This window comes from Tursiops truncatus, chromosome 13 (assembly GCF_011762595.2).
Source record: "Tursiops truncatus isolate mTurTru1 chromosome 13, mTurTru1.mat.Y, whole genome shotgun sequence".
In the NCBI taxonomy this organism is placed as follows: domain Eukaryota; kingdom Metazoa; phylum Chordata; class Mammalia; order Artiodactyla; family Delphinidae; genus Tursiops; species Tursiops truncatus.
Genome location: NC_047046.1, coordinates 13,324,542 through 13,349,549, shown reverse-complemented (window position 1 = coordinate 13,349,549; position 25,008 = coordinate 13,324,542).

Below are 25,008 nucleotides of genomic sequence, written 5' to 3'. Positions count from 1 at the left end.
AAATCCATACGCTGTTTAGCAAACACACGTAAAGAGATTTATCGTGGAGAACCATGGAGATCTATCCTTTTGATAAACTGGCCTCAAAAGACGAAGAGACATCCCCACATCTATCTCACAGAATTACAGACTCTTAAACTGCTGGTACAGGTAGAAAGCAGGTGTAACACTTTTTCAGGGAAATTTGGAAACATCTGTAATAAAACCTTAAATAATATGAGTACATCCGAAGGAAATAATTAAGCAATATTCCAAAAAGATATACACTTACATGCAAGGATGTTTATCGTAGAGCTGTCTACAGGTGTAAAGTATTGGAAAGGAGCTAACTATTCATTGATAGGCAATTGGTTAAGTCAGAGTAATCCACAAATGAGCTACCATGTAGCCTTTATGAAGCATGACATTTATTTGTATGTGTTGCTTAGGAAGATGTCGCGATACATTAAGTTTAAATGGCAGGAGCTTAAGAAATCCAAAGTATGATTTCATTTTTTCGTTAAAAAATGAATGTATGTATGTGTGTATATTTTTTGAAAAAAGATCAAACTAACATCTACAGGACTACCAAAAACAGTTACTCTTTGTAGGTAGAATAACGAGAAAATGTTCAGTTGCTGTGTATGTCACATTTCCATATTGCTTGGATTTGTAGACAAATGTAGATCACATTATAGTTAGAAAAGGCTCTAAAGATATTGCCGGGAAAGGAAAAGAAAGTCTCTTTCAGAGAGTTGATCTCCTTTTCCTCTAGATGCTGAATTCGGACACGCCTACTTTCTAACTTTTGCCAGCTGTTGACACCGGGGGAGTCCATCCTCCACTATGTAAGGTAAGGACATTCCTTTCCTCCTAGGCTGGTGACGAGGATTAGGTGAGGTAATGTTTGCACAAGGCCTGGCCTCGTGCCTGGCACACATGAGGAGCTCAGCTAAAGAAAAGAGTGAGCGCCTTTTCCATCGAACAGGCGCAACGCACATGATCTGCACCACGAATGGCTGTAATCAAGGGGATGCAGGAGGATGCCTGCTCGGTGTCTTGCCTTCTGCTTGGCACTTTCTGGATGATAAACAACCTAGTTGATGTGGTGTCTCCACTTAAAGCTGGGAGATGGGTAACCATGATTAGTAACATGTCTAAAGCACCTACTAAGTGCCAGGCACTGTTCGGGCTCTTTAATGTGATAAGTCATTTAATCATTCAAATCACTATTGTAGATCAACATTATTATTATTATGACCGGGTTAAGAAACCAAGGTACAAATAAGTTATGTGACTTGGATAAGGCCTCCAGGCTGCTTAGGGGTAGAGCTGAAACTAGAACCCAGAACTCTGGTTTCGGAACCTGAGCTCTGACCCAGCCAAGCACACCCCTGTCAAATAACTAGGGGTGAGATCAAGGCTAAAGAGGGGAATTCAGAGAAAGGGGCTGGGGCGGGGGTGTCTGTGGCAGAGGGTCAGCCACTGAAACCTTAGAAAAGACCACTCAAATTTGAATGAGCATCAGGTGTCCCAGGGGGTTTATTATAACAGGATAGATGGATTCCACCCCCTAGAGCTTCTGATTCAGTAAGTCCAGGGTGGGGCCTGAGGACGTGCATTTCTAACAAGCTCCCAGGTGGGATGCGGATGGGTCCAGAATCACTTGGCCCTTAGGGCTGCGTAGCAATCAGACTGACAGGGAGCAACGGCAAGGCAGGGCAATGCCAGCAGCACCTAAATATGCAGCCGCAGCCCTATTTCTGATTCCACAAAATGTCAAATCATAGACGTTTATAAGCAAGTGTTCATCGCTTATAAATACAACCCTATCACCCTTTGATGTCCACATCTGAGTGATGCAGCGTTCAAGAAGTGTCTTTCAACAGCCAATCAAGGCGACGAAAAGCAACTTCATCTTTTCTCCACATCTTCCCAAAGACATCGCTGAGGACCCAGTTCATCACTTGCCCGACGTCGCTTCCTGTAAATCCTTTACCATCTTTCTCACTTCTCTCCTACCTCATGTGCTCAGGGACTTCTCTCCTCCAAACTCTCCCCAAAAGGCCTCTCTTCAGCCCTGGGGGAAACATGCATCTAGTTGCCTTTCTCCTATCCTCCCAAATTCTGTGTCAATAACGCCCAAAGGACCAGGGTGGCAAGAAAAACACCAAGGAAGTCCCAATCTATGTTATTTTGACTGTTATTGCTACTAAAAATACTAGTAGTCATGAAATCAGGTGGTACATTTTTTTTTCTATTTTAGCCAGTTAATTTTCTCAGATAATTCTACCTCAGTAATTTATTTCTGCAAGACATACACCTAGTCTATTTTTTGGTTGCTGTAGTCTTTTGGGAATGGAACAAGGGAGGCATAAACTCTACCAAATTCCACAATAAAAGAACTAGGAAATCTCCATAGTTTTTTTTTTTTAATAGATTTTATTTATTTATTTATCTATTTATTTATTTATTTTGGCTGCGTTGGTCTTCGTTGCTGCGCGCAGGCTTTCTCTAGTTGTGGCCAGCGAGGGTTACTCTTCCTTGCGGTGCGCGGGCTTCTCATTGTGGTGGCTTCTCTTGTTGCGGAGCACGGGCTCTAGGCGCGTGGGCTTCAGTCGTTGTGGTGCACGGACTTAGTTGCTCCGCGGCATGTGGGATCTTCCCAGACCAGGGCTTGAACATGTGTCCCCTGCACTGGCAGGCGGATTCTTAACCACTGCACCAGCAGGGAAGCCCCTGGAAATCTCTATAGACATTTAAATGATGCAAATTAAGGGGAATTCAAAAGATTAATGAGAATTTTCACATGCAATTTCTGGGAACCTTGATTTATAAAAATAAATGTAGTCTGAGATTTGATATCATGTTGAAAAATTTGAAAGCTGTAGCCACGTTTTGACTAATCAAATCTTCTTGAATGAGAATATTTTGGAAGGGAGAAAGTAGTGCTAATTTTCTCATTGACTTATTTTGGGGAGTCCAGAAAGTAGGTTATAAGTTTCCCAATCTGTTCCAAAGAAATGTCTTTATTGCCTCCAAATATCAATGGGAAAATGGCCCACTTAATTTAAGCTTCAGATCTCCCATCTACTCTTCAGCCAGAGGGCTTTCTTTAATGTTACATTTTGGAGTTGGACCATAGACTTCCCCTGAGAAAATATTTCTACAGCTAAAAGCAGACTGAAGACCACTGACAGAGGTCATTTCCATTGTAAAAACACGCATCTCCTGTCCTGGGACTCAACAAAACTATTTTCAATTTTAATGAAAAAAAAAGGGCATAAACATTTTTCTTTTTCCAGACATCTCTCGTGAAGGAAAAAAGAGGATTACTCATCATCGAATTAAACCATGTATCTTTCAGGTTTATGGGAAAATAAGAACCTCTCTCTCTTGCTTTTACCTCCAAGTCATCACCCCCAACCCCGACAAATCCACAGTCCGTTTGCCCCTGTTCACGGCCCTAAGGACGGCGTTATAGAAAGGAGCCGGCTGTCTTCCCTTAGGTCTATTTCAAAGATTATACACAAAGCGCTGGTTTCCATATTTCTCTGAATATACCATTACATAAACACCATGCACGAATTCACGTAAACCAGTGACTTTCAATCCTCACTGTGCACCCAAAGCTCCCGGGAGCTTGTAAAAAAATCTAGATTCCCAGCACTCATGCCAGATCTACTAAATAGAAGCTCCAGGGATACGTTCTGGGCATATTTAAGAAACAGTAGCACGCTCACAGTCTCTCACTCTTTCTCCTGAAATGGGATCAGAGTCAATACCATGGGGGGAAACTGGCTGCACAAAGTCTGAAGACAAAAAGTTGTGCATCACCCATTCAGACGCCAACAGGGAGGCATGTCGGGGCGCCTAGGAGCTACTGAGCATGCTCTTACCCTTGGCACCTAGGTCCTCCCAAGGTCAACATAGTCTGTGGAGTGCCACCTTGGCCGTTTCACTCCATGTCATATGCTGCCAATTCATTCAGATAAGGCTCCTGGGAGAAAAGTCACGGTCTCCTTAAGCAGTATTTCCCAAGGGTGGGTTTCCTGTGCGATACCCAGTAGAAAATGGATGTCTGTGGTCAAGTTCAGGACATGCTGTTAACGCTCATCCCCACTTTAAGAGCCACCGTGTACTAAGGCTCTGAAAAGTCCTGCAATAAAGAAATCTGCTTACGCAGCATTCCCCACCCATATTTGATCAAGGAATGCTTCTCCCATCCATATCCCTATCAGTAGCAGAGGGATGTGCTCTGGCAAATGCCAATCCAGACTGTGAACTGCTGAACGTAGGGTCCAATATCCCCCTGGTCTTTGTCCTCCTTAAAGCAACCAGAGACAGGAAGGAATCGGGGCAGCACGCAGGGACAGGAAAGACGTGGGTTGGCCGAAGGGATTTAGAATCATGATAGTAATCAGAGAACTTGAGTGAAATTGCCTACGGTGCTCCTGAAAGCATCTCAGCCAGGCTGGTGGTCCAACATCGTAATTAGCTAATGGGCAGAGAAGGGTTTTCCATGTTTAGAAATGAAGGCTTATCGGCTCAGCACTCAAAGATACTTTTTTTTTTTTCAATTGCCATTTTCCTCTAAGAACATGATGCTCAAACTTTAGCGTGCATCGAACCCCCGGAGGGTTTCTTAAAACGCACACTGCTGGGCCTCTCGCCCTCAGAGCATCTGATGTTGTAGGTCTGGAGTGGGATCTGAGAATTTGCATTTCTGATGAGTTTCCAGGTGATGCTGCTGCTGCTGGTCTGGGGACCACACGTTGGGAGTGAATGTTCTAGAACAACAGAAGAAAGCAAGAGGATAGGAAGTGATGGAGAACGAAGAAAGAACCGAAAGAAGAGAGAGGATAGAAGGGAGAAGGAGGCACGATGGGGAGAATGAAAGGTGAATGTGGGAAAGGGGAAAGAGAAAGACAGAGAGGGGAGCGAGGAAGAGGGATGACACTAAAAGAAGGGAGATGAGGTGAGAGAGGGAGAGAGAGAGAGACGGAGAGAGAGCTGCTTGAAAAAAGTGCATTCCAGTTGTCGAGGTGTCAGCGCTAGAATCTGGTCACAGGACAAGTGGGAGCTGAGCCTTGAGCGTTTGCCGGGCCACCTACTGTACGTACAGCTAGAAGTTTCCCATCCATACTTGTTGGTGGATATTCCCGGGTTTGGAGTTTCCCAGTCTCAGCTTAGTGACACCAGCTGATCTGGAAGCAAATCTGGCTCCAGCTAAGGGAGAAAGCCATGAAAAAGGAGGACAGAGTTCTCCAATGGCCTCCTTTTCTCATCTTACCGGCCCCCCTCCTGGGTCTTGTTAGATCCTGGATCTCCTTACCAACTGTCCCTCTGACCCAGGGAAAACTGCCAACTCATTCTGGAACCAACTCTCCGACTCCAGGCATTTCTGCTCCCCGCTGCTGGCCTGGACGCATCCCCCAGCCAACCCATGCCCAAGAGTTCCCAGAGTTCCCCTTTGAGGCCATTCTGGTCCTCGTGTCCCGGGTCAGACAAACAAAATGCAGTCTTGAGGGTCAGAGGAGACCCCACCAGGGGCTGCTGATGAAATGCACATATTCCTGGGGCTGCCTTCCCAGCAAGGAAATTTGTAGCATCAGAACCTGGGGCCACCTCCACGTGAGGAAATCCAAGTGGGTGGAGAGAAGCCCGGGCTCAGCTATGTCACCTGGTTCAAAAGAGACACGCACTGGTCCCTGGAGATGCACTGTGTTGTCGTGATGGTGGGATAAACAGGCTGAGGAATTGTAGGCTCAGCCTGGGAAGCCAGCAGGGATGGCAGTGCCTCTCTCCCCTGGAGGTGCAAGAAATCCTCCCTATAAATGAAGGAAATTAAATAGAGTGCAGGGTTTAGAGGCATTGCTCAAACTCCTAATCCAGACCCCAGGGTTGCTGAAAGGACCGCCACGCCCAGCCAGAAGAAAACTCTTTCACGGGCTTTGCTCTCCCAGGAGCCCAGCGAGGAGGCTGGACCCAGTGACAATTCAACTGGTGGAGCTTCTTTGCAATCCCAGGGCAGAGGAACGCTGGAAAGGGATTCAGAGACCCTTTCCTCTTCCTGCAGAGAAACTGAGGCCAGATGCAGAGGAGAAACTTGTACAGAGGCATTCAGGATTACACAGGGATTAGTTACCACCTGAATCCGCAGGCACACACACTTGCACCTGCAGGTGGCAAGTGGAAACTGTGTCGGGGAACAAGGCGTTTGCTTGTAGAACCGTGAGCCTGTGCAGGGTAACGCAGGGCAACAGAGGAAAACGCCTACGTGAGGCAGGATGCATCTTTAAAATGAACAAGCGATTGACGAGCACACTTCTTTTCCTATTGTGAAGTTAGGCAAGCACATGTATCACTTTTTTGGAAAATGTAAAATGTTCCAAATAAGCAGGCAAGGGAAAGCAAACCCTACCAGGAGGAATGGCTTCAGATTTTTGAGCGTTTCTGATGCATCGGACAGGAGACCAAGCCCTGTCCTTCAGTCACGTCACTTAATCCCCACAAGTGCCAAAAGGAAGTGCTTTGGTTGCAGCCATTTTTCAGAGAAGGAGAGTAAAGCAGAGAGGTGAAGGTGGTTGCTCAGATCAAAATCTAGCCCCTCTGTGCTTTTCACTTGATTCTCTCAAATGAGCGTTTTTCAGTGACAGAAATGATTCTTCTACGACATCACTTTTAATGGCTACCTACAATTCGGTGGTAGAACAGACGCAGTATCTTTGATGGCAGGACTGCAAACTTTTTCTTTAAAAGCCAGAGAGTCAATACCCTCTCCTCTGCAGACCCCTGGTCTTGTCCCAAGTCCTTGACTCTGTTTTTGTAGCAGGCGAAAGCAGCAATAGGCAATACATAAACCGTGGGCATTTTGCAAATGAATAAAACTCCATTTACAAAATCAGGAGGTGAGCTGGATTTGGCCTGCGGTCTGTAGTATGCCTAGTTTGCCATCCCATGCCCTACAGCACTGTCAGTACCTTGTTATCAATGCGTAATAATAACAGTCATTATGGCTATTGTTATTGTTGTTGTTACGCAGTATAACAAAATAGCTGTGACAAGATAGGGTCTTGTATCTGCAGACCAACTCATCGAGCACAGACAGCAAATCCTGGAGAGCAGCGATGCTTAAGCTGTGCTGTGTTTGAGAATCTATGGAGCTTGTTAAAAATGCAGGGGGGACCCCACCCCAGAGAATCTCATACAGACAGGCTGCATTAGGGCCCGAGAATCTGATTTTTTTTTTTTTTTTTTTTTTTTTTTTTTTTTTTTTGCGGTACGCGGGCCTCTCACTGTTGTGGCCTCTCCCGTTGCGGAGCACAGGCTCGGGACGCGCAGGCTCAGCGGCCATGGCTCACGGGCCCAGCCGCTCCGCGGCATGTGGGATCTTCCCGGACCGGGGCACGAACCCGCGTCCCCTGAATCGGCAGGCAGACTCTCAACCACTGCGCCACCAGGGAAGCCCAGAACTTGAAATTTTAATGAGCACTCTTAAGGTGGCCCTGATGAGGAAGCTGGGGGACCACATTTAGAAAAACACTTCTAGATGGGTCATGAGCTGGAAGGTGACAAGAGATGTCTTGGGGGAGACAGGCCAGCATCTGGAGTAGGGAGGAACAAGGTGGCACCCCTAGCAGGATAGCTCTTGGGGTCTTGTGAGGATCTCCCTGGGAGCGACAGTGACAGGGTTGAGTGGTAAAAGGAACAGATCACTAGAAAAGCATCTACTATGTGCCAGGTGATTCCCATGGGTTAACTCAACAACTCAAGTCCCTTTCCCCCAGATTAGAATGGTGACAGGAGGAGCAGAGCTTGCCTTAGATGCTCAGCTTGTCGGCCTCAGTCTGTAATCTTGCCCCTTAATCACAGAACCTGAACAAGGACCCGAGTTTGAGAGATTGGAAGATTGGGACACAGAGGACGAACCAAGCTCAGGATGGAGGAGGGACTCACAGTGTTGGAGGCTCAAATAGGTCCGTACAGGGAAAAGCTGGGCTGCCCAAAGAGCTCTGGATTCTGTGGATGGGCTGATCTCCCAAGGGCCTCTAAGGTAAGTTCTAGAATTTCCAATTCCAGGCCAGGGAGGAATGATTCTCAGAATCAAGGTCACATGACCCACTCTACCCACAGTGCACCTGCATCAGGACTCAGGCTCCTGATGCCTGACTTACCTGCTGTGGTTTGGCGAAAAGATCCCAGCAACTTTATCCTTTCACTCGGTGGCTACGCATCTGCATACAGTTGGCACTTAATAAATGCTTGCTGATTTCCTCTGGTACCCAAATCATTTTCCTTTCTCTCTTACAGTGTTTTAGCACTGAGAGTCATGCAAGCGAAGATTTACTGTAGGTTTGTCACGGGTGGACACCTTCTGTACTAAACGTGCTACATTCACAGAAAACAATTCAATCTTCAAGCATCCTGGTGGTAACCACGAGATAATTCGTGTGTATTTTGCAGAAGTTCTGTGTCTGCAAAACGTTATACTCATTCTAGAGAGGTCTGAGCCAAGTCTCAGGAGGGTTAAGTGATTTTTTTCCCAAAAAATTGTAGAGTTAAGAGGTAGAGGAGGTAGTATTTGAATAATTTGTTTAAGCTGTTTAACCGCCATGTCACAAGCCTCTCTAGTTTCCAAACATTCTCTCATGTATGCTCTCCTTCGCTCCTTATAGCAGCCTGTGGCTTGTTAGGGTAAGGCGGTGGTTCTTCAAAGTGTGACTTCTAGACCAGGAGCGTCCACATCACCTGAACTTGTTAGAGGTGCAAACTCTCAGGCTCTTTCTCAGATCCAGTGACTCAGAAACTTGTGAGGAGGAATAACCAGCAGCTTGTCCGAGGATACGCAGGAGGTGGTAGTAGGGCTGCCTCTTAACACCATTGTTCAGGGTTTCTCATCAGAATCACCTGGGAGACACTGCTTTTCCCTAGACCTTGTAACTCAGGATCTCCAGAGCTGGAGCCCCAGAATCTGCATTTTCACAAACTCCTAGGAGACTCCAGAGTTTGCAAATGACCTCCAGAACTTCCACTGGACTCGAATCACACAGCACATTCCTCTTCCCACCGCCAAATTCCCTTCTTTCCTTTGTGCCCAGACTCCCTAGGCAGGGTACAAACTACTTATGTACAACTAACCAGGTGTAGAGAGAGGCCTAGTTTGGTGCAGGGAAATCAGAAGAACCCAGGTACCCTGCCCTGCACCTCTGAGTTCTTAAGCTGTTTCAGTAAAAAAAAATCACAAGTCATCCACAGCTGTTTATTGTAAGAATTTCAAACACAATAGAACTTTATAGATTTTTTAAAAGTGAAAGCTGTTTTTCTCCCGACCCTTACCCCCATATCCAGACCACACTCGATTACTGTTAACAGTCTGGTGTGTAGCTTTCCAGACATTTAAAATTCGTATTTAAATCTATATATGCACATGCACACTCAGCTGATAATTCAAAACAGAAATGGGACTATGTTATTCTTATCATACTGTGGCATGACCCTCTTAACAGGATGTTGTGGACATACTTCTCTGCGTACGGTGTGTTTTTCGGGGCATACATATATAGCCTCTTCTTGCTAAAGGTTATAGGGTATTCCACTTCCAGAAGTATCTTAATTGAATTAATTAGTCTCCAACTGATGGAGATTTTTGTAGCCTTTATCTTTCACTATTACAACATGTGGGACCCGAAACATCATCAATCACCTTGAAAAGGAGATCCTGGGATCCTGCCTCCTGTCCACTTGACGATCCTATTCTATCCTTTTCCAGTCAGACTTTTCTACGCCTAAGAGAAAAACTGACACAGAATGACAGCTACTTGTCATTTCTGTTGTTTCTTTTTCCTACCCGCTTCTTGAGGATTAGGGAAGGTAGAAAACTGAAATGAAAATTTTTTCTTTTTTTTTTTTTTCCAAGGTGGGATGATTGGCATGAATGCCAATTTGAGCGTCAAGATGGACACTCTGGGATAATACTGTCCATACGATTTTTCGAGGGAGGGGAGCTGTTTTTCCTGTGTGAAAGATGTGGCTGTTGGCAGAGACAGGGTAAGTGGGTGACTTTTCCCAGGTCGAGCAGGAATCGTGACAGAGATTGCGTTCGTTGCTCTCCATTGCTTGCTGTCCTTTTTCTTTCCTTCTTCCTTCCTTCCTTTCTTTCTTTTTTTTTTCTTTCCTTCTTTCTTTCCAGATGAACAATAATTATAATTTCATTTTTATTTCCCAATTTAACTTCTAGTATGAAGCCCCACTTGCCAGAAATTAATCTCATTCTTTTTTTTTAATTTAATTTAGTTTTTTGGCCACACTGCGCAGCATGCAGAATCCTAGCTCCCCGACCAGGGATCGAACCTGCGCCCCCTGCATTGGAAGCGTGGCGCCTTACCCACTGGACTGCCAGGGAAGTCCCAATTTCACTCTTTTTTGATGTTCTGCAGCCTCTTCCTTGAAGCTGATTCTGAAAGCTGGAGTCTTTATATAATGGCAAGGTATGGGATGGAGATGGAATTGAATTTACCAATTGAATGTATTACATTTATTCGCTGTAATCTGTTGACGGGGGCGTCCACCAAGAGTGAGATCTTCCTGTATGGCTTGCTGTTATTTTCTGAGGTTCCCCCCGATCCCATGTGATTTCAGTATGAAAGCTGCACTGCCACCCCTCCCCCTCCCCCAGCTCCCTATGACTCAGTCCCCTGCTCATCCCTGAGTCATTCGAGAATGGAACTCATGAGCAAAACCTGGCTTTCACCCAGGCGGTGACAGAGCACATCCAGAAAATCAGGGATTCCCCATTCTGCCAGAGAGGCGTGAGTGGAGACAGCTGATTCTCCATGGTCAGGAGGGAGATGTTTCAAAGTTCCAGGCCACTGGGGTTGGCAGGAGAGCCTGTTGTTTTGGGAAACTGTGCATTGTAACACTTGTGAGAGACCAGAACTGTCTTCAAGGCAAGAGAAATAACAGCTGAAATAGACAATGCAACAGTGGTGAGCTATGACCTCACGTCCCATTGGGGTCATCCTCTTAATTACCCATATGTTAAAAACCCATTTCTCTTCTCTATCAATAATCATAGCTAATTTCGTTGTTATTGTTGTAAAAACAGCTACTCTGTTTGGGGCACTTAGACGGCTTTATTCCCTCAAATCCTTAGGACAACACTTTCGATGGGCATTGTTGTGATCTTTATTGTAAATTAAGGAAACTTAGGCTCAGACAGGTTAATAAGCACCTTGTTACACAGTTAGGAGAATATGGCCCCCAGGGCTGGTGAATGTGGTAAGCACAGAATTAATAGTCCCAATGCACGTGAACAATCATTACTAAAAGGGGACAAATGCTGCTGGCCTCAAAGCTTGTATTAGTTAACTACTGCTGTGTGACAAATGACCCCAAATATCAGTGGCTGAAAACTACAGACATCTATTATCCCACAGTTTCTGTAGGTCAACCATCTGGGAGCAGCTGAGCTGGGCAGTTCTGGCTCAGGGTCTCCAGTGAAGTTGCAGTCAAGTTGCCAGCTGGGCTGCAGTCTCATCTGAGAGCTTGTCTTGGGGAAAATCCATTTCCAAGATCGCTCATGTGGCTGTTGGCAGGAGGCTTAGCCCTCATCAAGTGCGTCCCTCTATAGGGCTGCCCCCAAAATGGCTTCTCCCAGAGTAACTCATGAGAGAGAGAGAGAAAGAAACAGGGAGAGAGGAACTGCAATCCCTTTTCTTACCTCATCTCAGGAGTGATACACCATCACTCTTGCTGTATGCCACTGGTCACACAGATCCACCCTGGTACAATGTGTGAGGGGACCATAGAAGGGTAGGATGCTGGTGGATGTCCCAGAGGCTGGCTGCCACATAAGGATGCATCTCATTACTAGAGAATCTTCGAGGTCTTCATGTAATACAACACGTCTGAGGGCTCAGTATCCTTTGCTTCTCTTTCCTCTCCATCCACCACTTGGACCAAATTCAGTTGTATTACAAAAAAAGAAAGGGACGCTTCTCATCAAAGTGTGGGGAGATTCGATCTTGATTCTTCACAAGAATATCACCCAACAGACTTCCTTCCTGTCAACTCAGTCTGTTCAGCAAATGAGCAGTTTACATGATCCTTTCCCTTACCCTCTTGAATCCAGGATGCTGGTTATTCCAGCTCTGCCTCCATCACTCTGCACCCCATCGCAAAACCAACTCTCCACCCTGCTTGACCTCTCTGTCCCAGAGGCTGAACCATGCAGACTCTAAGACCTGCATTCCCTTGACACTGGATTTCAATTGATTTTGCCCAACAAGAAGCACCAGCAGAAGATCGGAGGATGGAGAGAGAGGGGTTGCGGTGTCAGTACCCCTATCCCCCCTCTGCTTCTGCATCATCATTCTGAGAATGGTTGTGGCCCTCCATGTCTACACCTCTTATTGGGCAGCCCCCACCCCCGGCTCCAACTCTCACTGGACCCTGAGACCTTCATTTTCCTCCACTGCCCCTTCCGTTCCAGGGTTGTTAACAACTTCCTGCTGTTGGAAATCCCTGAGTCCTTTACCATCCCCTTCAGGTTCTTTTTATCAGGATCACACCTCTGTAAATAACCCCTTTAGAAATGTCTCTGAGTGTAACCATCTGAATGGAATTCTTTTTTCTGCTGGGAACCAGACTCATAGAGAATGAAATGGCCTCTGACTTCCACACCTTTATTTCCTCAGATTTCGAGACAATCCTTTAACTCTGTGCCATTGTAGAGAAGGGCATAGGGCTTATTTTAGGAGACACAGGACTTGAGAATCCTTGAGCCATATTAGGGCGTATAAATACGTCGGATTTATATGGCCATGACCATGACTACTGCATCACTCCACTAGTGTCATCAAGAATTTTATGGACGTTTAATGTAGAATGCATGCGTGTGGGCTTTCAGAGGATTCCCAGCAGATGATTACTTGAGGCACTGAGATTTGAGGAGACTGAGGCAGTTCTTCCTCACCCCCAAAATACTACCATCCTACCAAAATTGATCACAGTTTGCTATCTGGCTCATAGAGCACTGTGTATGGCCTCCTCTTCTTCTTCTTTTTTTTTTTTTGCAGTACGCGGGCCTCTCACTGTTGTGGCCTTCCCGTTGCGCGGAGCACAGGCTCCGGACGTGCAGGCTCAGTGGCCATGGCTCACGGGCCCAGCCGCTCCGCGGCATGTGGGATCTTCCTGGACCGGGGCACGAACCCTGCATCGGCAGGCGGACTCTCAACCACTGAGCCACCAGGGAAGCCCTGGCCTCCTCTTTATTATACTTTTTAAAATAAGAGTCTTTATTAGTTTTTCTTTCTGGGGAAGGATAGTTAAATAAATCCAGATTTTAAAACTCCTTTCCCCACTTTAATGAATCCTTGCTCTGGAGCCCAACTCCACCTGCACCAAGAAACATCACAGCTGAAGAACCCTATAGGACGGTTCCCACTCCTGGTGGGTCCCTGGTATACAATCTTGTTGGCCCAGGATGGGGGCTGAGGGCTGGCTTGTCCCTGATTCTGTGACTGCCTTCATGACTGCCACGTCCAGAACACTCTGCATCCTTACAGATAACTGACTTCCCAAGTCCTGGCCGATTCTTAGGATCCCTATTTCCTTGCTGAGTGACTCCATTCATTTATGTATTTGTTCATTTATGTATGTATTCAACAACTACTTTTGGACTCTGGTGGTTCTAAACACTGGAGAAGTAACAGTAGACAAAACGGACATTATAGAGACACTAAGTATAAGTTACTCATGGAGCATGTTTGAAAGGGATGAATAAAGCAGGGTGGAATGGAGTGGGAGGTATGGATGAGGTTGGGATTTTAAACGGGATGGTCAGAATAGGCTTCCGTGAGGTGACATTCGAGCAATCAGTTGGGAGTGAGGGGACATCCCAGCCTGCTATCCTGGGGAAGAGTGATCCAGGCAGAAGGACAGCTTGTGCAAAGGCCCTGAGGTGGCAACCATAGGTTAGAGGAACAGCAAAGAGGACTGTGTGTCTGGAGGGGAGGGAGGGGAGGGAGGGAAGGAGAGATGTAGGAGATGAAATCAGAGAACAACAGGTGGAGGGTGAGGAATAAGGGAGCCTTTCGGTCGTAGTAAAAAAACTGATTTTTATACTCTTTAGTCTAATGAAAAAGAAGATTCAGTGAGACACTTCCAGAAACCCTCTCTGTACGTTTATGGAAGTGCTGAACACAGAAAGGGGCTAAAGCATCTTTCCACTTTGGGGAGAAGAGCTGAAATCATTATGCAGATAAAGCAAATAGGAAGTCTCAGCTGGTCCCTGTACGAATGCACACGTGAGCGTGCGTGCACGCGCATGCACGCACACACACACACACACAGCACACTCTCCTAGAAACAAGAGTGTTATAAATAGAGAAATGGCGACGGTGGCAGCTTGGAGCCTTGGGCTGACGTCGGGGGAAGCCGCAGCACTAACGCTAATGAATTCTGATGATTCGGAGCAGTCATTAAACTAATAAACCCATCTGCAAATTAGCACAGCGGCTGCAGCCAGCGAACATTTAATCAAGCCGCCTTCATTATTTTAGACACAGCACACTTGGCCGAAGTGACTGTAGGAGACATGATCGGGGACCTTCATCTGATGATTTTATCACTTGCCTGCCAGAGCGTGAAGGAGCCGGCGTGATGAAGTTACTCTGTTGGTTTTTTCCCTGCCAGAAGGGAATGACTGGGAAGGCCAAGGCTTCTTTTCCTCTCTAATTACACGATGCCCTTCTTTTCACAAATACCTTGAGATGCATTCGTTATTTACTATTTTGAGCTTACTTCTTAAGTTTTGTTATTTGACCCCCATCTTCTAAAGGAGTGTCTTTGCTTCGGTTCCTCCCATTTTCTCCCCATCTCTCTCTTCTCCCCAAACTTGATTCCTGCCCCCAACCTCCCCCGCCTTTTCTCAGTAACTCAGTCCTTGAAAACCTCAGGTCAGGCAATTCCCAGCATGAGCAGGGAGGATGGTGGGGTCCCAAGAGGGTCCTGATTCCTCTCTTGAAATGTCCAGCCGAATCCCTGTTCGTCACCTGTCCCCTTGTCCCCCGAAATGCCACCCTTGCTGACCAGTTCGCATTATTATCTGTGATCTGATTAGATTAGGGTGACCAATTTGTCCAGGATTTCCTGGGACTTTCCTAGTTTGAGCAACGGAAGTCCCACATCCAGGGAAAGCCCTTAGTCCCTGGCAAACTTGGACAGTTGGTCATCACTTCAGAGAGTCACCACCATTTCTGTCTTATATTGGGATTGTGCTTCCCAGGTGTAATTTGGCTTCATGTATAATTTTTATTATTGATAAAGGATGAAATGTTAACAGTTCCTAATAAGTCTCTTTCTCTCCCTCTCCCCCTCCCAGTCTCTCTGTCTCTCTCCTCCTCTCTCAATCTGTGTGTGTGTCTCTCTTTCTCTTTCTCTGTCTCTATCTCTGTCTCTCTCTCTCCCACACACACACTAGCCTGTAACCCACTGTATGTTAAAGTAGGTGGACTTTGGCTAGAGATTATGGTTAGATTTATTCAGTTTTTTAACTGAAGTATAGTTGATTTACAATATGGTGTTAGTTTCAGGTGTACAGCAAAATGATTCAGTTATATACATATTTCTAAAGATTATTTTCCATTATAGGTTATTACAAGATACTGAATATAGTTCCCTGTGCTATACAGTAGGTCCTTGTTGTTTATCTATTTTATATACAGTGGTGTGTATCTGTTAAGCCCATAGTCCTAACTTATCCCTCCCCCTGCTTCCTCTTTGGTAAACACGAGTTTGTTTTCTATGTCTATGAGTCTGTTTCTGTTCTGTATATAGATTTATTTGTATTATTTTTTAGATTCCACATATAAATGAGATCAAGATTTACTCAGTTTTGCAAACTTATGGTTACCAAAGGGGAAAGGAGGGGTAGGGATAAATTAGAAGGTTGGGATTAACGTATACACACTCCTCTATATAAAGTAGATAACCAACAAGGACCTACTGTACAGCACTGGGAACTATACTCAATATTTTGTAATAACCTATAAGGGAAAAGAATCTGGAAAAGAATAGCTATATATGCATATACATATAACTGAATCACTGTGTTGTACACCTGAAACTAACACAACATTGTGAATCAACTATACTTCAATATAAAATAAAAATTTACAAAAGGACAAAGTGAAAAAAAAGAAACAGAAGAAGAATAGCTATATATACATATACGTATAACTGGATCACTGTGTTGTACACCTGAAACTAACACAACATTGCGAATCAACTATACTTCAATAAAAGAAATCGAAAGAAAACAATTTATTCAGTTTTGAATCCTCTGAATGTTTGTGTGAGATGTGTGTGTGTGTGTGTGTGTGTGTGTGAGAGAGAGAGAGAGAGAGAGGGATGGGGGGAAGGGAAGGGGAAAGATATTGCATATTTTTTTTCTAAGAAGAGGTTCAAACATTCATCAGGTTCTCAGAGGGGTTTGTAACCCAGAAAGGTTAAGAACCGTGGCTCTGGGACATCCAGAAGCAAGGATGGGGGTGAAAGAAAACACAGTCAGAAACAGAATCTCAGCCCCCCATCTTCTGTCTTTCCTTCTTCACTTCCCTCTCCTCTCTTTTCTTTCTCTCTCCTTCTCACTTTTGTTCTATTTTTCTCTTTTCCTCTTCTCTGTCTCTCTCATCTCCTCCCTTGCCCTGTCTTCCTCTCCCTGCTTCTCTCTGTATCTGTTTCTCTCATCAAGAGGATTAAATGAGAGAATGTGCAACGCCTGGCTTCTGATAATATTCAATCAAATGTTTTGTTATGTTTGTTACCATGCCCGGTGAATTCCATAAACACGGTTGCATACAACACTCTGATTTTAAAAAGATTCAAATTGCCTTTCCTGAGTGCATGGGTGGAAGGAAGGATGGGTTCCCAGCTGGGAGGTGCTGACGTGCCCTTGTTCAGATACAGACAGGGCGCGTAGGGAGCTTGAACATCACGTTCAGGGTGCCCCAGGGGTCGTCTTCGGTGGTCCCTGGCCTCATTCCCGGGCCTGCCCAACACCAAATGCTTCCTTCTTAGGCCCTAGCTTAGATGGCTTGAGGGGAACTGCTGAACTTCGGTTTTTCCTTATTACAAAAAGATGGATAATCCCTGTGTTTTCTTCCTATTGGGAGGATTTGGGATGGAATGAACAAACATACTGGGGAGCATTCTCTAGAGGCAAAGAACATGGTGAAGAGTCTGGTCGTCGCTGTACTTACCCTCAGGTATTTCCTTTCCTCTGCCTTGAATAGAAATGGAAAGTTGTGTGTGTGTGTGTGTGTGTGTGTGTGTGTGTGTGTGTGTGTTTCCTTCTGCTGAACCATCTCCCCATACTTCTCAGAGGCAGTGGTCCTATGGAGGCATAAGAGGGATAGTGGAAGAGGGAACATTCATCCTACAAAAAAAGAATTCAAAGCTAATCGCTGTTCTTACCTTTGCAAACACTTCTGTCAGGTTGGAGGCTCAGGGAATCGGGGCACGAAGCTGCAGAGACTTGAGCAGAAGAGGAATTAAGTAAATAAACACACCATTTGAAGATGATGAAGTGGTTGACAGGAACCTTGCTGTGGGTGGGTTAATTGATCAATATTTGCTGAATTCTTGTATTAGATGCCGTCCCGAGTCTTTAGGAGATGTCGTTCTTGCTGCAGAGATAATGGAAAAGGTCTTTAGAAAGCCAAGCCTCCTGTCCAGACGTGTGGCATTTTATTCCTTTTCTAAAACGATAATGCCAGTTACTATTGATTGAGAGTTCGATGGCTGCCAGGCATGCCATGTGCATTACTTCATTGAATTCCCATGTTGCTGTCCACAAGGAAACTGAGACTCAGAGAGGCTGTGTGACTTACGTGCTGGAGCTCAGCTTTCTGTGCCTTTCTTCACCTGAGTATCAGTCAGGATGGGCTAATACTCAGTACCAGCACACTGCGATCTCTAATGTGCACACAGATCCCCTGAGGTATCTTGTCAAAATGCAGTTCTGGGGCTTCCCTGGTGGCGCAGTGGTTGAGAGTCCGCCTGCCGATGCAGGGGACGCGGGTTCGTGCCCCAGTCCGGGAAGATCCCACATGCCGTGGAGCGGCTGGGCCCGTGAGCCATGGCCGCTGAGCCTGCGCGTGCGTCCGGAGCCTGTGCTCCGCAACGGGAGGGGCCACGGCAGTGAGAGGCCCGCGTACCGCCAAAAAAAACAAAAACAAAAAAATGCAGTTCTGCATCTGTAGCTCTATTTCTGTTTTGTAGATAAGTTCATTTGTACCCTTCTTTTTAGATTCCACATATGAGTGATATCATATGATATTTGTCTTTGTCTGACTTACTTCACTCAGTATGAAAATAAATTTATGGTTACCAGGGTGTAAAGGGTGGGGGAGGGATAAATTGGAAGATTGGGATGGACATATACACACTCCTATCTATAAAATAGATAAATAATAAGGACCTACTGTCTAGCACAGGGAACTCTACTCAATACTCTGTCACGGCCTCTTTGGGAAAAAAATCTAAAAAGGAGTGGATGTATGTATACGTAAAACTGATTCACTTTGCTGTACAGCAGAAACTAACACACATCGTAAATCAACTATACTCAAAGAAAAAAAATGAAAGAAACATTGATTAGAATAGCCAAAATATGCAGATTCTGGTTTAGTAGACCCAACAATCTGCATCTCTAACAAGCTCCCAGGTGAGGCCGATGCAGGTGATCTGCAGGTCGCCCTTTGAGTAAGAAGGGACTAGGTTATGCTGCAGTAACAAACATCCCGCAAATCCCAGCGGGTGATAGTAACAAGGACTCCTTTCTTGTTCATCACAAGTTGAGTGAAGGGCTCCACCCCATGTCATCCTCACTTTAAGAACAAGGATAATGGAAGAGCTATCATTTGGAATAGTGACACTCACAACAGCAGGAGAAAAAGATCTCTGGGGAGGTCTCACAGCAGCAATTAAATGGTCCAGTGAGGAAGTGATGCATGTCACTTCTGTTCGAAGTTCATTGGCTAAAATTAGTCACACCATCCCACCTAATCACGAGGAGGACACGGATTGCCTGCAAATTTAGGAAAGATGGGAGGCAGGAATGTTCGGTAAGTGTCAGTAAAACTATCACAACCTGCCTACAGACCCATCTATCAAGGGCTTAACCAGCACTTCTTAAGCAACTAACACCAAGTGAGGTACTATGGGTGGTATTTAACAATTCTTTGCTCCCTTTCACGTGAACTCTGGTTACTGCAACCATAAAAAAGGAAAACATGCAAACAACAGTTCATGCACGGACACACACAAAAAGCACATCAAAAGTTTTGCAACCTTAAAATATGCAGTAATTACAAACGAGCTTTTGGACTTATGCAAAATTTGAATTGCACAAGACTTTCCAAAATAAAACTATTGCATAAGCTGGGAGTGTCCTTGTGTTATAGATGGAGATCATTCTGTATGCAGAGTTTTGCATACTGCTCTTATTTTCTTATCATTTTGTGCGCACAGTTCTCTGTATCTTGGATTTTACAGACTATATCATTTTCTCAGGCTGTAATATTCTATTGCTACAATGTATTTAACCAATCATTTCTATTGAATATTTAGTTTGGTTTCAACTTTTAGTTTTTGCTATTATTTTCAACAGTACAGTGACTAAGCAGGTAGGAAATATTTCTGCACATTCACACTTATTTCTTTGTAACAGATGCCTAGAAGTGGAATTACTCAGCCGCAGAATATCAATACTGTTAAGGGTTTTGATGTACAGTGTCAAAATACTATCATAAAGCAATGCCAGTTCAGAATCCCATCAGCTTTATTTGAATGTCCATTTCATCAGAGCTTCACAAGAATGGGAAATAGGTTTTAATTGTAAATTTGAGAGTAAAAAATATGGTTGCAATTATAGCTTGCATTTCTTTGGTAACTAGTGTGTGGGAATTTTTTTTTTAATATTCATTAGTGAATTTTTCCTTCCCTATCATTTATTAGTCCATGTCCCTGTTCCATTTTATTTTCCTTTTGAGCTTTAGAGCTTTGCTTATTCTATGATGACTTTATGTAAAAGAGCGCCTAATCCTTTGTTTAACATGTATGTAGCTAGAGTTCTTTTCAATGTGTCTCTTGTCTTGTAAGCTGTCATTTTAAAAAGACATTGTGGGATTGTGGGAGATCTGAATTGGTGGGAACTTTATGGGAGCAATTTGACAAAATGTAGCTAACAATTTGAAAATTTAATACTCCTTCATGAAACAATTCCACTTCTAGGAATTTTTCTTAAGGAAATCCACATGAATGTGGACAAATACTTAGGTATTAGGTTATTCCTTGCAGTGTTGCAAATGATAGCAAAAAGAGGTCTTTATTTTATTTAATGAGACTTACCCAATCTGTGCTCCTCTATGTTTCTTTTTTATTGTTTTGGTAAATATTAAGTCTCAGCTGCTGCACTAAGAGAGACAAAGATGTCATTTTAATATTCTTCGAGGGTTTTTTTTCCCCTAACTACAAATTGTGTGTGGGTGGTTGAGTAAATAGATAGACAGACAGGTGAACAGATAGATGATAGAGGATGGACAGAAAGACAGACAGATGATGATGATAATAGATAGATGATGGGTAGATAGATGGATATGGTTGGGAAGACAATAGGTAGGTGACAGATAATAGGAAGTAGATGATGATGATAGATGATGGGTAGATTATAGATAGATAATAGATAAATAGATGATAGATTATGGATAGATAGATGATAGATGATAGATAGATAGATAGATGATAGACAAATAGATAGATAATAGATAGACAGAGAGGCAGATAGATACAGAAGAGATCCATCTCGGTATCGCACAAAAAGCTCTAGTCACTTAATCACATCTGGGCTCCTCCCCCAGAGAGGATGATTAAGTTGAGCTGGGTGGGGCCCCGCAGTGGAGGAAAGAGCAGAGCAGTGCTCTTGGGAACAGAAGCCAAGAATCAGAGAGAACGAACAAGGGGCAGCTGAGTCCCCACCGAGGTGGAACGCTAGAGAGTAAACGTGCAAGTTCCCGCCTAACTTAGAATAGAGCGCACACGCCCCAGCCCGGCCCCGGGCTCTTTCCGCACGCTGCCCTGGAGCATGGCTCCGAGCTCGCCTGGTCCCGAGCTGCCCAGCCTCGGTCCTCCCAGCTCTGCTTCTGACCCCCCGACACGCCAGGCCTTTGTCCTCACTGTTCCCTCTGCCAGGATGCTCTTACCTAAGACACAGCTGTCTCTCTCCATTGAACACTCAGGTCAAAAGTCACGTCCTCAGAGCCACCCTCCCTGTCTCCTCTATTCCAAAGAGCCCCCCCGGCCCCCTATAACCAGATGGCCGTAACTCTGGGTTCTCTCCTCCATCTTCCCGCCATGGCTCAGTCTTCTCCATCCTCTTCCTCACCTCACCAGGGTTACCCCAACCTGCTCAGCCCTGCTGTGGGTTGTCAGTAATTCAGGTCCTTCTAGTTCATCTCGGGATGGGACCATGGAGGTGGCAACATCACCTTCCGAGCATGGTCTCCCGTTCCTCTTAACCTGTCTCCTATGTGTCACGGCATCTCGCTCTGCCTTGAGTTGTGCTAGCAAACGTCCCTTATGGTCCCCCAACCCTAGTGTAGGACAAGCTAGAGTGGAGACAGGGAACACACTGGCCCTACACACGAATTGTTACCCTGGTGCGTTGAAAACCCAGAGAGAGCTTTCGTTCCTTGCCATAACAAGAAGGCAGCATATGTGATGGATGTTAACTACACTTACTCTGGTGATCACTTCACAATATACATGAATATTGTATATTGAATCATTAGGCTGTACACCTGAAACTAATAGAATGTTATATGTCTCAATTTAAAAAAATATCTCAATTTAAAAAAATAGAAAGTAGGTGTTAAACCTTAAGTAAAGGTACACTTTACTTAAAGAAAAAAAAAGATAGTAGCATAAATTTAATGAGGACCTACCATGCTCCAGGTATTGAGATGGGCGTGAAGGTTGAGACCCTCTCCCTCTGGGCAAGGATCCCTCCAGCTCCAGGTCACCGCAGTCCCCACCACTCCCTAGTGTTACCCTTAGCTTGCCTCACTCATTTCTTACTCCCATGATCCCTGTGAGCAGTTGAGATTCCAATCTCTCTTGTTGAGATTGTTAAGGAGTTTGGAGTAGGTTTGAAGCTGCAGAGTGGCAGAATCCCTTTTGTTATTTATGGGGGAGACAGATCTATCCATGCAATCCCAGGGGAGTTACGTAAGAGGTATTTCTTCACTTGCGAACTATTAGGTGAGCATCTTGGATGTGCCTGAATGGGCGCTCTTCTGGGCACTCTGACGAGGGTGAGGCAGTTTGCCCTGGGAAGGTACCAGAGCCTCCCTTTACTCACTGAGGATTCAGATGGGCTTCCTGACGGAAGGTGGTGACTGAGTAGGAGCTAAACAATCTATCAGGGGTAAAAGGTTCCAGGCAGAAGAAATAGGAATAGAAAGCTCAGGCCTTGAAGGCCGCGGTAAGGAGTTTGGCCTTTATCTTAAAGGCCGTGAGAATCTGTTGAAACATTTGAAAGAAGAAAACATCGGATTTTTTCCGATTTGAAAAAGAACTCTCTAGTGCACACATATGTTCATGAAAAGATAATGACATGAATTGTTCAGAGCAGTGATATTTATAAGAGCTCCAAACTGAAAACCCCCCAAATGCCATTAGCAGGAGACTGGAGAAATATTTGTGGCATATTCACACAATGAATCCCATGCAGCATTTAAAAAGAATGATCTACTGATGTACAAGTACCCATAATAACATGAAGATGCTCACAAAAAATAATACCGAGTGCAAGACGCAGACATAGAAGCATGCATGCCTTAAAATTCCTTTCACGTAAAATAAATAGCTAGTGGGAAGCAGCCGCATGGCACATGGAGATCAGCTGGGTGCTTTGTGACCACCTAGAGGGGTGGGATAGGGAGGGTGGGAGGGAGGGAGATGCAAGAGGGAAGAGATACGGGGACATATGTATATGTATAACTGATTCACTTCGTTATAAAGCAGAAACTAACACACCACTGTAAAGCAATTATACTCCAATAAAGATGTTAAAAAAAAAAAAAAAGAAAAGCAATCTGGGCCCAATATCTAAAGCAGCAGATTGGAAGAATGGTGTTGTCCTTTCCTCTTACAAGGAAGGAAGGGAGGGAGGGAAGGAAAGAAAGAGAGAAAGAAAATTATCCCTGTTCTCTGTCATTGTAAACTTTACTCAAACTAAAAATGCTTTGTGGATAATACAATTTTAAAAGAAAAAAAAATTCCTTTCAGATAAAGAATAGAAATAACCAAAACAAATTTATGGTCTTGAAGTCCAGATACCAGTTGCCCTGGAAGACAGCGGGGCCCAAAGGGTTGAGGACGTGATTTCTGTTATTTCTCATTGGCACTGGGTTACGTGACGCGTCCAGTTTGTGACAATTCATCCAGCTGAACATTTAGAACCTGCGTCCTATTCTGCTTGTATACAACACTAATAAAATCCTCCACATTCAGCACCATACTAGAGATGATGGTGGCTGGCCTGGGGCAAATGTTATCAAGCTTAAAATGAATGGAGTTAGGAGATGCTCAGTAAGAGATAAAACCTATAAGGAGGGTTTCCCTGGTGGCGCAGTGGTTGAGAGTCTGCCTGCCGATGCAGAGGACACAGGTTCGTGCCCCGGTCCGGGAAGATCCCACATGCCGCGGAGCGGCTGGGCCCGTGAGCCATGGCCGCCGAGCCTGCGCATCCGGAGCCTGTGCTCCGCAACGGGAGAGGCCACAACAGTGAGAGGCCCGCGTACCGCAAAAAAAAAAACCAAAAAAACAAAAAACAAAACAAAACAAACAAACAGAAAAACCTATAAGGCTTGGATCTTCAGAGGCAAAAGAGGGAAAGCTTTGAGGGCAGAAGAAACATCGCTAGACCAAACCCAAGAGCAGGCAGGTTCCAGGCACCGTTCAGAGGAAGAAGGAGAGAATCTTTCATCTCAACCCTGTTGGAGTGGAGTGGAAATGGCAGCAAAGCCCACACGGAGTTAGGGTTTCAAAGGAACTAAAAGAACAAGGGAAGGCGAGATTTGCTGATGAAACATTTATTCACCTAAAAAAGTAACCCATAATTAAAAGACATGTGTAATAGGAATGCATCTGGGCCATGGAAAGCCGTCCCCCATACATTTCCTCGAAAGAGCTCTAATGCATCCCTCCCTTCCTCCGGGTACCATCTGCTTTGAAATGCCCCCTGCTTCCTCTTCTCCCTTCCAACCCCGCCGATATCTTTATCAAATTCTTGTTGAAACCTGGAAAGGGAAAAATATTTCCAGCAGTGAAAGCTTTAACTTGTCGCCTCGTGTTCTTCTCGGATTTCTAAAGCACGGAGGCCCGGAGAGTATGTTTCCAATATCCTCTCTCTGCGTGCCTTGTGCTCGCTTCTACACCAAGGAGGCTCTGACCCTGGTGTCTCCAGGGGGAGAGGGGTTTGGAGCTGGGGTCAGGCTTGTCAGAAAGGAAGAGGCCATCCCGCCTTGAGCCGCCCACCTCCCCCCCTCGTTTAATACATTTAACCTGGAAGAGGCACTGCTCCAGCCGAGATTAGATTACGAGGTTGGTGAAGGTGGCCTAATAAATGGCAAATGGCGGCATGTGGGGCTGAGCTAATCTCTGTTGACACGCATCTAATGCGAGGCCCATGTTGGAGGCAGCGGGTCCCGTCTGCAGCCCGACTTTGCCTTGATGACCGAAGGGGGAGGTGAGGCCCAGGGAAAGCCACTGGGATGCCTGTCTCTTTCAATCGTCTAGTGCCGGGAGTGTGCACGTCATTATTTAAAGGTCTCCTGGTACCAGCTAAATGTCTCTGCCTCCTGTGGGCCATGAGGTCGATTTCATCTTCTCAGAGCAAGCTTTGGAGGATTGCATGTCTCTCAAATGTTTTCATGTTCTCCTCGCTGGAAGTGTGAGAATGCT